We start from the raw sequence: 11,929 nt of genomic DNA on the forward strand, positions 1-11,929 counted from the left end.
TCTCATAAACCATTCCCTTTTTAATTGAAATAAGTATGTGTGCTTATTGAAGTAAACCCTCACCTTGATCTTGTTTTGTGTTGTGTTTTTTTAAATCTCTTTCAAATGTAGTATGTTGCAGTTTTAACAGTAAATATTCCTTAAACAAGTCAACATGAAGCTCACCAAGGTCAGAACTTCAACCTTCTTGGTCTCTGTAATACTCTATAGTCTATCAAACAAAACTGGTATATAATAGTATCACAAAAAGTGCTTGAATAAATAAGGATTAGGCTGAAATACTGTCATTTGCTATTGAGATTAAGTTTAAGAGGTTATAGAAATCTACAAATGTACAAGAGAAAAAGAAAGCAGAACAAATCTTGAATAATCTTTAGTCGTTACATTATCTCTCAAATAAGGGAAACTTTCACTGCCTGTCTAAAATACTACTCTTCAGGAAGTGAAATTTAATTCCAACATCTTTTAAAAGTTTTCTTTCTTACATTCAAAGAGGTGAGCCTGTCCTACACTAACGAAAGGCACATGGTCATAAGAAGTTATGACCATTAAAATTTTAAGTTATCATTATTCAGTGCTGTGTTGCATGGAGGGAACACTGGCAAAATATATAGTTTGTTGTGTGTGCTGTTAAAGAAAACGTCAGTGGCTTGAATCCAGCAGCTGCTCCATGGAGGAAAGGTGGGCAGTCTCCTGTTAAGATTTAGAGCCTTGGAAATGTGATGGAGAGTCAGCATAAGCAGAAGCAATTTGATGGCAGTGGATGATTGGGATGTTGCATGAGAAACTATTAAATATTTTTAAATATCACTTTTCTGTTAGCAGAATCTATGACTTAGGAAAAGATATTTTTCTATTCTGTCTTTTCTATTGGTATCTTGAACCAAGATACCAATAGAAAAGACAGATACCAATAGAAAAGACAGAATAGAAAAATATCTTTTTGGTATCTTGAACCAAGATACCAATACAAAAGACAGATACCAATAGAAAAGACAGAAAAGTGATATTTAAAAACGTTTAATAGTTTCTCATGCAACATCCCAATCATCCACTGCCATCAAATTGCTTCTGCTTATGCTGACTCTCCATCATATTTCCAAGGCTCTAAATCTTAACAGGAGACTGCCCACCTTTCCTCCATGGAGCAGCTGCTGGATTCAAGCCACTGACGTTTTCTTTAACAGCACACACAACAAACTATATATTTTGAAGATTCCAAAAGGCTGCTCGGAATGACAAAGCAAAATACTACAATGAAATTTGCGAGGAGCTAGAGTCAGAAAATCAAAAGGGCCGGACTCGCTCAGCATTTCTTAAGCTCAAGGAACTGAAGAACAGACTCAAACCTAGACTTGCTGTAATCAAGGATGCTTTGGGCAGAATATTAAATGATCCAGGAAGTATTAAAAGAAGATGGAAGGAATATACTGAGTCATTATATAGAAAGGAATTGGCAGATACAGAGGAATTTAAAGAAATAACATATGAGCAAGAGCCTATGGTGATGAAGGCAGAAGTTCAAGCTGCTTTGAAGGAAATAGCAAAAAATAAGGCCCCAGGAATAGATGGTATACCAACTGAAGTATTTCAGATAACAGATGTTGCCCTGGATGTGCTCACCAAGTTGTGCCAAGAAATCTGGAGAACAACCACTTGGCCAACTGACTGGAAGAGATCTATATTTGTTCCCATTCCAAAGAAAGGTGACCCAACTGAGTGTGGAAACTACAGAACAGTGTCATTGATTTCACATGCAAGCAAGATTGTGCTGAAGATCATCCAAAAATGATTAGAACAGCACATCAGCAGAGAACTGCCAGAAGTCCAGGCTGGGTTTAGAAGGGGTCGTGGTACTAGGGATATTGTTGCTGATGTTAGGTGGATCTTGGCTGAAAGCAGAGAATACCAGAAGAATGTCTATCTGTGTTTCATTGATTATGCAAAGGCATTTGACTGTGTGGATCATAACAAACTGTGGCTGACTCTGAGAAGAATGGGAATCCCAGAACATTTAATTGTGCTAATACGAAACCTATACTTGGACCAAGAGGCAGTAGTCAGAACAGAGCAGGGTAACACTGCATGGTTCAAAATTGGGAAGGGTGTACGCCAGGGATGCATCCTGTCTCCATACCTTTTCAACATGTATGCAGAGCAGATTATCCGAGAGGCTGGGCTCTATGAGGAGAATTGCGGCATCGGGATTGGTGGAAGGTCTATTAACAATCTCCGTTATGGAGATGACACAACCCTGCTTGCTGAAACTGAGGAGGACCTCATGCACTTGCTGCGAAGGGTCAAGGACTGCAGTCTTCAGTATGGACTGAGGCTCAATGTCAAGAAGACAAAGATTCTCACCACTGGACCAATTGGCAGCGTCAGGATGGATGACGAAGAGATTGAGATTGTTCACAGCTTCAGTTTGCTCGGCTCCACAGTCAACACTCTTGGCACCAGCAGTCAGGAAATCAAAAAGCGTATCGCGATGGGAAAGTCTGCTGTTAGGGACCTCTCTAAAGTACTCAGGAGCAACAGTGTCTCTCTGGAAACTAAGGTGCGCCTGATACAGGCCATGGTATTTGCAATTGCTTGTTATGCATCAGAGAGTTGGACAATGACTAGGGAGGACAGAAGGAGAGTGGATGCTTTTGAGCTGTGGTGCTGGAGAAGGGTACTGAATGTACCCTGGACTGCCAGGAAAACAGATTTATCTTGGAGAGGATTAAACCAAGCTACTCCTTGGAGGCAAGGATTCTGGGGCTTCGTCTGACATACTTTGGACATGTTGCCAGGAGGGACGGGTCCTTGGAGAGGGACATCATGCTTGGGAGGGTTGAGGGACAACGCAGGAGGGGAAGACCCTCTATGAGATGGATTGATTCGGTGACTGGTGTAATCGGGATGGGTGTGTCAGAGGCAGTGTGGTTGGCGCAGGATAGAGCAGGGTTTAGGGCTGTTGTGCATAGGGTCGTTATGAGTCGGAAACGACTCGACGGCACATAACAACAACAACAACAACAACAACTTTTCTATTGGATTCTAGATGTATGTGTCTAGTTATTTTATTTCTGAAGTGTGTCAGTGATTGCTTTTGTGATAATTGTTATTGTGGTTCCAAAGGTTAAAATGTATTTGTAATAATATGTAATAAAATGCCTTAAGACAGGAATAAGGAATTTGGATTCTAACTATAAATTTTCCATTCATAAGCATTTAAATCTTAAACTCTGTGCTCCCCTTCCCCTACTTCTGGGCTAGTTTATTCTTCTACATAAAAATATGTCATTAACCTTTTTGTTCATTACAGAACCTTGCAGGTTTAAATTTGAATAAAATATTGTTGCTGTTGTTCTTATGTGCCATTGTATTGCCTGCAACTCATTGGGATCCTATGTAGAGCACCTCTGAAGCCTGCCTTGTCCTGAGCCACTCTCACTGATTCTGACACACCTACCCCCATTGCCCCAGTTACTGTATCAACCCTTTTCATTTGGGTTCCTCCTCTCCTGTGCTGTCCTTCCACCTATATAATCATCACCTTTTAATGATAGTATTTTAACAGAAATAGAATATTCTAGCACATTCTTTGTGATAGCATGATTCTTCATTTCTATGCTTTCTATATTTTTTGGCCTTGTTTCATGACAGCCAGAATTAGAAAATGGCATTTACCTCCAAACTCTATAAAAATTGTTGGTGCATACCTTTGCTTCTCTCTATCTGTGCATTTTTAGAGTTGCATAGCAAGAGTTCCTCCAGCTTGCCATGGTGCCATGTGGTTGTGTGTAGTGATGCATGGAGATGATAAGAACCAAGAAAGAATATATTTACATAAGAGATATGTAAAATCCATTACAACCACAAAAGTAGAATTGAATGAATGTAGATGATTTTAACATAAATTTTTATGTGATATAATTTATATATGACTTCAAGCTTATAGCAATTCTTTATTATACGTACCTATTATACAATGGTAAGCCTTTCTAATGCCAAGCTCTCAAATGAATTAAAAGACAATAAAATAAAAAAATTATTATTAATGTTGCTGTTTATGTTATCTTTATTAGTAGGTGGTAGCAAAAAAAAAAAAAAACCCAGAAAACAACAAAAACCCACCAAAAAAACAAAGTAATAAGAGAAACTTAGTGGGCAGGAAGATTCAACGAAGGATTTTCATATATCTGTCTTTGTTATGTTCCACACTTCTGAAAGAAATTTGGGTTGGCAGGCTCATAAGATGTGACATCTGGCATTTGGTTTCTACGCAAGATAAAATGATCACATACTGACACTTATCTAGGGCAAAAATAATTTGGAAGTCTAGGGTTCAGATTATCTTCTCAGTCCATGACTTGATAAAAGTATATATTAAACGTGTGTGATATCAGACGTGCAGATATTGTTACAGCTTTCTTAAGTTTAAGGAATCAGAAGGAAAGGAACCCTAACTAACCTTAACAGGCTTTGGAAACATTTGAAGGGTTGTAGAATTAAGAATATGGCATCACTTCCCTCTGAAGTATAGGTAAGTTTACACAGACATCCAACTACCATTTGAAAGATGAAAGATAATCTTTGAAGGATACCATTATTCTATGAAACTATAATACTGTCATGTTGATGAGAAAGTGAATGTCAGGCAGGCGAAACTACACATGAGTGCTAGCCTCACAAATATGGTATATTCAGTGTTTGTGAAGTGGTGAATTTGTCGTGGAACTGGAGAAAGATGTTAGAGGATGAGGTTGGCAAAATAGAATTCTTATATTTAAAATATACCTCTAAAAATACACCATCCTTTGATAGGGTAGTCCTTGAAAATGCTTATTCATGAAAGACAAGGAAAGTAGAAATTGCTACTCACTTTGATTTTGGCAAATGTATCACCAGTCCTTTTTCTAAATTAATGCTAACATAATTATGTCATCTCCTAGTTTTCTCAGGAAGCTCGTCCCCTCATTTAATAGAGGGTTTGCATCATAAAGAATTGAAAGCAATGCAGATAACTGAGTCCATAAACAAACAAAAGAACCACCATGGAATCTTTAATGAATAAAAAGGCTAATGTTATATCTAAGGGATATTTTTACAACCCACCAAAGTCAAGGCATATGCTTTGGGGAATGAAGTGTTTGAGGATGTTTTTATTTTCTAGTGGCCCCAAGAGTGTCCTGTTGCATGTAACTCATTAACCTTAGTTCAGGTATCCAGAGTTTGACTGTTCTCCAGAGGGAGACTCCAGAGAGGTGACAACACGTAGTCAATCTTTTCCTGCCAAATTGGCTAGGAAGGAGCCTGTCATCTGTATTTAATTTCCGTTTCTCATATTAGTAATGCTGATAGCAAATTTTTGCCCATTGTTAAATTTTCTCCCTGATTCTTAGAAATATAATATCTTCTTATGCAAAAAAGATCATTATGCATCAATACTTTGGTCATTTACTTTTTGTATTATATATTTCTTTTTGACTAGCTATTATTTTTTTCCTCAATATTATCCACAATGTATTATGATCCACACAGTAAAATGCCTTTGCATAGTTGAAAAAGCACAAGTAGACATCTTTCTGGTACTCTGTTTTCAGCCAAGATCCAACTGATCCATCTGACATCAACAATGATATCCCTAGTGCCTCAGCCTCTTCTAAATACAGCCTGAATCTCTGGCTGTTTCTGTTGATACGCTGTTCTAACGGCTTAAAAATAATCTGCAGCAAGATTTTACTTGCATGTGATATTAGCAATATTGCTCAATAGTTTCCACATTCTGTCAAGTCACCTTTTTAGGGGATGGAAACCAATGTAGATCTCCTCCAGTCTGTTGGACACGTAGCTGTCCCCCAACTTTTTTGGCATAGTGTGGTGAGCTCATCCAGGGTTGCATATGTGTGTTGAATCCCATCAATTCCTGAGGCCTAATTTTTTGTCAATGTCTTCAATTCTGCTTGAATTTCTTCCTCTATCACCATTGGTTCCTATCGTATGCTACTTCTCCAAATGGTTCCAGGCCAACCATTTCTTTTTTGATATAGTTACTCCATGTATTCTTTTTATCTTCTTTTGATGCTTCTTGGATCATTCAGGTTTTTGCCCATGGTATCCTTCAGTACTGCAACTTGGGTCTTGAATTTGTTTTTCAATTCTTTCAAGTTGAGTAAATTGTTCTCTTTTTGTGCTCTAACTGGAATTTTTTGTGCATACCATTATAATATTTTGCTTTGTCTGTTTGAGCCACCTTTTAAAATCTTCTGCTCATCTCCTTCACTTTAGCAATCCTTCCTTTAGTTTTGCCTCTCAAAGTTCCAGTATAATTCTGATTTCTTATGACATTAATTGTGCTCTTTTCTTTAACCCATGTCTTTGTAATGACCTTTTACTTTCTTTTTGCATGATATCACCACTGGGCCAATAGGCAACTTAATGGTAGAAGGAAAAAACATAAAAATTGTAAATTATTCCATCTTACTGGAATCCACCCTCAACAGTCTTGGAACCAGCAATCAGGAAATCAAAAGATGTGTTATACTGGGAAAGTCTGCAGTCAGGAACCTCTCCAAATTACTGAGGAGCAATGATGTCAGTTTAAAAACTAAGGTGCACCTGATTCTGGCCATGGTCTTTTTCACCACTTGCTGTGCATCTTAGAGTTGGATAATAAATGAAGATCACAGAAGAAGAATTAATACCTTTGGGTTGGGAAGAGCACTAAATATCCCATGGGCTGACAAAAAAATCAAACAAATATGTCTTGGGAAGGATGCAGCGAGGATGCTTCTTAGAGGGAAAGATGATAAAATTTTGTCTTACATACTTTGAGTATGTTGTTAGAAGAGGCCAGTTCTTGGAAAAAGACATCATACTTGGAAAAGTGGATTCAGAGAATGAGGAGAGAACCCTCAATAAGATGGATTGACGCAGAGTTTCTAACAAAACACTCTAGTTAACAGAGATTATGGGCAAATTTAGAGCTAATGTTCATATTGTTGCTGTGAGTCTTACTTGAGATGATGGATCCTAATAACAATAACATTTTAAAAAAAATTTTATTGATTTGTACACACTCAAATACATTGTGTTTCATTCTTGAACAACTGTATTCAATACAATTATCCTGTTTTTAAAATAATTTTAATGAACATTTACAGAGATTTTTTATTTCCATTCATTCATTGCTGCACTTCTCTCCCTGCCAAGCCCTCCCCCCTCCCCCAGTTCGCGTCTCTCTTTTAAAAGTAAAAGAAAAACTCCCTCCCTGGTACACAATCCCCCCCCCACACCTCCCACCACCCCAAGTACATCCCACTATGCAACCTTAATTGTGGACTCTTGTGATAACCATAATACCCTGCCATACATAGCTTTGAAATTATTCACTCCCTCATCTGTTTTAGTGCAGTATACACAATTTATCCAGTTTTTCTCAGTCTTACCCCAACCCTGATATCAGTCCCATTTTACAGCAGTGGCACCATGCAGTATTTGTCCTTTTGCGACTGAGATATTTCACTCAGCATCATGTCCTCCAGGCTCACCCATTTTGAATAATATTGCATGAGTTCCTTGTTTTTCAATGCAGCATAGTACTCCATTGTGTGAATATACCACAGCTTCTCTATCCATTCCTTAGTTGATGGGCACCTGGGTTGTTTCCAACTCCTTGCTATTGTGAACAGAGCTGCGATGAACATGGGTGTGCATATATGTGCTTGGATTTCAGTTATGGTCTCTTTGGGATCTATTCCCAGTAGTGGAATTGCTGGGTCAAATGATATCTCTATTTGCAACTTTTTGAGAAAGTGCCGTACTGCCTTCCACAGTGGTTGCACCATTTTATACTCCCACCAGCAGTGAATAAGGGTTCCAGTTTCTCCACAACCTCGCCAGCATTTGTTGCTTGCTGTTCTGTTAAATTTTGCTATTCTGACTGGGGTGAAATGATATCTCATAGTTGTTTTAATTTGCATCTCTCTTAGGGCTAGGGATTTTGAGCATTTCTTCATGTGTTTGTTAGCCATCTGAATGTCGTCTTCGGTGAAATGCCTCTTCATATCCTGTGCCCATTTTTCTATTGGATTATTTACCTTTATCTTGTTGTGGTGCTCAAGTATTTTAGAAATTCTAGATCTAAGTCCCTTATCTGACATTTCATTACCAAACACTTTTTTCCCAGTCTGTGGCTTCCCTTTTTACCCTGTTGGAGAAGTTTTTGGATGTGCATAGGCATTTGATTCTTAGAAGGTCCCATTCATTTTATCTTCTCCTGGTTGTAGATTTTTTCAGGATACTTGGAAGACTGTTTATGTTGTGGGTTAGGACTACTAGAGTTCTTCCAAGCTTTTCTTGAATGAAGTTTATAGTCCTTGGTTTTAGTCCTAGATCCATGATCCACCTTGAGTTGATTTTTTGTATATGGAGTGAGGTGTGGGTCTTGCTTGAGTCTTCTGCAGATATTTTTCCAATTTTGCCAGCACCATTTTTTAAAAAGACTGTAATTTCCCCACTTAACTGATTTCATCTCCTTGTCAAAAATCAGTTGACCATATGTAGATGGGCTGATTTCTTGGTTCTCAATTCTATTCCATTGATCTATGTGTCTGTCATTGTACCTGTACCATGCTGTCTTAACCACCACGGCAGTGTAGTAGGATTTGAAATCAGGGAGTGAAATGTCTCCTACCTTTTTTCTGTTTTTTAGGAGTGCTTTGCTTATTCGGGGCTTCTTTCTATTCCAAATGAAACTGGAGATTACCTTTTCCATCTCCTTGAATAATGGGTTTGGCATTTTTATTGGGATTGTACTGAATGTGTAAATTGCCTTTGGTAGTATTGCCATTTTCACAATATTGAGTCTTACTATCCATGAGCAAAGGATATTCTTCCACTTCTCCAGGTCTCTTTTTGTTTCTTGTAGTAATGTTTTGTAATTTTCTTTGAATAGATCTTTTGTGTTTCTGGTTATCAATACAATTATTCTTATACCTTGTGTTTTATATAACTAATTACTATTGATCTATGCCAGTTCTTCAAACATCCATTTCATCTTTCGTATTACTTCACCACTTTCATCCGCCCCTTAACTTCTACTATCCTAGTAATTCCCCTTCATCCTTTTCCTCTCCCCCTTCTCCATTTTCCTTTTGAACATTTGTATATATCTTGTTCAGTGATCCTCCTATTTTTCAGAATAGTGGCTTTATGCAGTATTTGTCCCTTTATGACTAAGTTATTTTACTCAACATAATATTCTCTAGACTGTCCTATGTTGTGTCATATTTTATGAATTCTTTATTGTTGTTTAGTGCTGCATAGTGTTCCATTGTATGTATGCACCATAATATCTTTATCCATTCATTTATTCATTTGGATTGTTTTCTTGCTTTTGAGAATAATACTGCTATGAATATAGGTGTACATATGTCCGTTTGTGTCTTAGCTCCAATTTCTTTGGCGTTTATTCTTAGTAGTGGAATAGGGTCATCTGGGATTTCTACATTTCTATATTTAGATTTTTAAGAAAATTCCAAACTGCTTTACATAGTGGTTGTACCATTTTACAATCTTACCAGCAGTGCATGAGTGTTCCAATCTCTCTGTATGCTTTCCAACATTTGTTTACTGTCCTGTTGAACTTTGCTACTGCTACTGAAGTGAAATGGTATCTCTTCATTGTTTCATAATAGGTTTATCATGAATTTTCTTGTGGAGACCCTGTAGGATTCTGTAAACATTAGTTATGAGACCCTTGTTTGAAATGCTGTTGCCAAGTATGTTTTTTATCTTCTGTGGCCTTTTTTGTTTACCTTACTGTAACATTTTGATGCACAAAGGAATTTGATATTTAGAAGTTCCCATTTGTTGATTTTGTTCTCTCCTGGTTGCACATTTATGGCTATGCTTACAAACGTATTTATGAAATAGACTAGGCCTTCTAAATTTGTTCCTATTTTGTCTCTGAAGATCCGTATAATTTTTGGTTTTACTCCTAGTTTCCTAATCCACTTCGAGCTGATTTTTGTGTATGGTGTGAGATGTGGATCCTATTTCTGTTTTCTGCCCTGCTTTTTATCTTTTTAGTAATAAAGAATCTAAAATAATATGTTAAAATTCTATTCTATTATGGTAGACTTAACTCCTTATTTTAATCTATTTTTGCTTCATAATTCTATAAGGTGTGCTTATGTTTTAAATTCATGGTGAATTTAAATTTTGGCCTTTTAACACTAGTGTTCCTCTCTGTTTTTGTGATTTATTCTACTTTGATAGAGATATTGGGCAGCTCTGGAAGCCTAATGGGGTAAGAAGATGCACTAAAATCCCAAAGTAATGCAGTTTGAATTCACCAGGAGCTTTTGGGGAGAAGGATGAGTGATCTCCTCACATGTGATGACAGCCTTTTAAAACCCACTGGAGGGTCAGCTATGAGTCAGTTCCAACTTGAAGTCACATAACAACAACACTAGAGACACCAGAAGTAGGTGAATTTAACAAAATTAGGGATCAAGTTCTGGACTTAGGGGAAAGCTTTCTCTTGCTGGGAGCTTCCTAGCATAGGCATCTGAGCCCAAAAGATACATTCTAATTTTGGCTCTTCTTTCTTGGTGGTGTTGGGTTTCCTGCTTTCCTGCATACTTGTTTTTTCCTTCTCCCTGTTTTAAGACAAAAGATGATGTAGGCGAGATGCATGGGAAATTCTCCTCACAGCAAATTAAGACTGTGACTTCATTTGAGGGGGCTGGAGGGAAGATCTATTCCACTCTAATATTCTTTCAACTGATTGGCTGATCACATCTCAGATTACATCTTTGGGATGATTAAATCAATATAGAAATGCTTCACTAATACCATAGAAGTTAGAATTTAACCATACAGAGGGCTATTCTATTATGGCTAACTCAAGTAGATACATACTTTGTGGGGAGGGGTAGCATGGAGCACAAGTCAATCTATAACACTCTACTGCCTAATAATGCTTTCCCCGCCCCCAAACCTGAAAGCACTAGCCTTTAAAAAGTTTGTAATTTTTACTATGTGTATTTCTTCTGCTGTTGTTGCTATATGCTGTCAAGTTGGAACTGACTCATTGCTAACTCTGCAGAAGGCTTTCAGAGGCTTCTGAAAGAAGGCTTCAGAGGCTTTGCACAGGAGATTGTCCATTTTTCTCCTGTGGAGCAGCTGGTGGATTCAGATCACCTGACTTTGAGTTGGCAAGGCAATGCCTTATTGCTAGGCTACCATACCTCCCTATTTCTTCCAGCATTTCCTATGTAATATGGAGAAGAATTATATTCTCAGATATTTATCCAAAACCTTGTCCATGTAGGTTTTCTTGGTTTTGGTGTTTTGTTTTGATTTCATTCATTCATTCATTCATTCATTCATTCATTCATTCACTGTGTGTGTGTGTGTGTGTGTGTATGTTGAACTTGTAAAGCTTTATATGCCAAGGAATTTTTACTATTCCCTTAGGTTTAAATGATAATTCTACTGGCTAAAAATTTTTAATGTCAAACATTTGTTTCCATTTTCTGAAAATGTTGTTATGTGCTGTTGAGTCACCTGTGCTTCATAGCAACCATATGTACAACAGCTTTGAAGCCTGCCTGTCCTGAGCCAGTCTCACTGATTCTGACACACCTACTCCCATTGCCCCAGGTACTGTATCAATCCATCTCATCTGGAGTCTTCACTTACACTGTCCCTCCACTCTTCCAAGCATGATGTCCTTCTTCAAGGACCGGTCCCCTATGGCCATGTGCCCAAAATATATGAGCTTCAAAATCCTAGCCTCCAAGAGGAAACTCTCTCCAAGCAGACCTATTTATTTTATTGGTAGTCTATAAGAGCAACGGTGTCTCTCTGGAGACTAAGGTGTGCCTGATACAGGCCATGGTTTTTGCAATCACTTGTTATGCATCAGAGAGTT

The sequence above is a fragment of the Elephantulus edwardii genome, unplaced genomic scaffold, assembly GCF_000299155.1.
Source record: "Elephantulus edwardii isolate Elephantulus edwardi_28Jun2011 unplaced genomic scaffold, EleEdw1.0 scaffold00433, whole genome shotgun sequence".
NCBI classification, from domain to species: domain Eukaryota; kingdom Metazoa; phylum Chordata; class Mammalia; order Macroscelidea; family Macroscelididae; genus Elephantulus; species Elephantulus edwardii.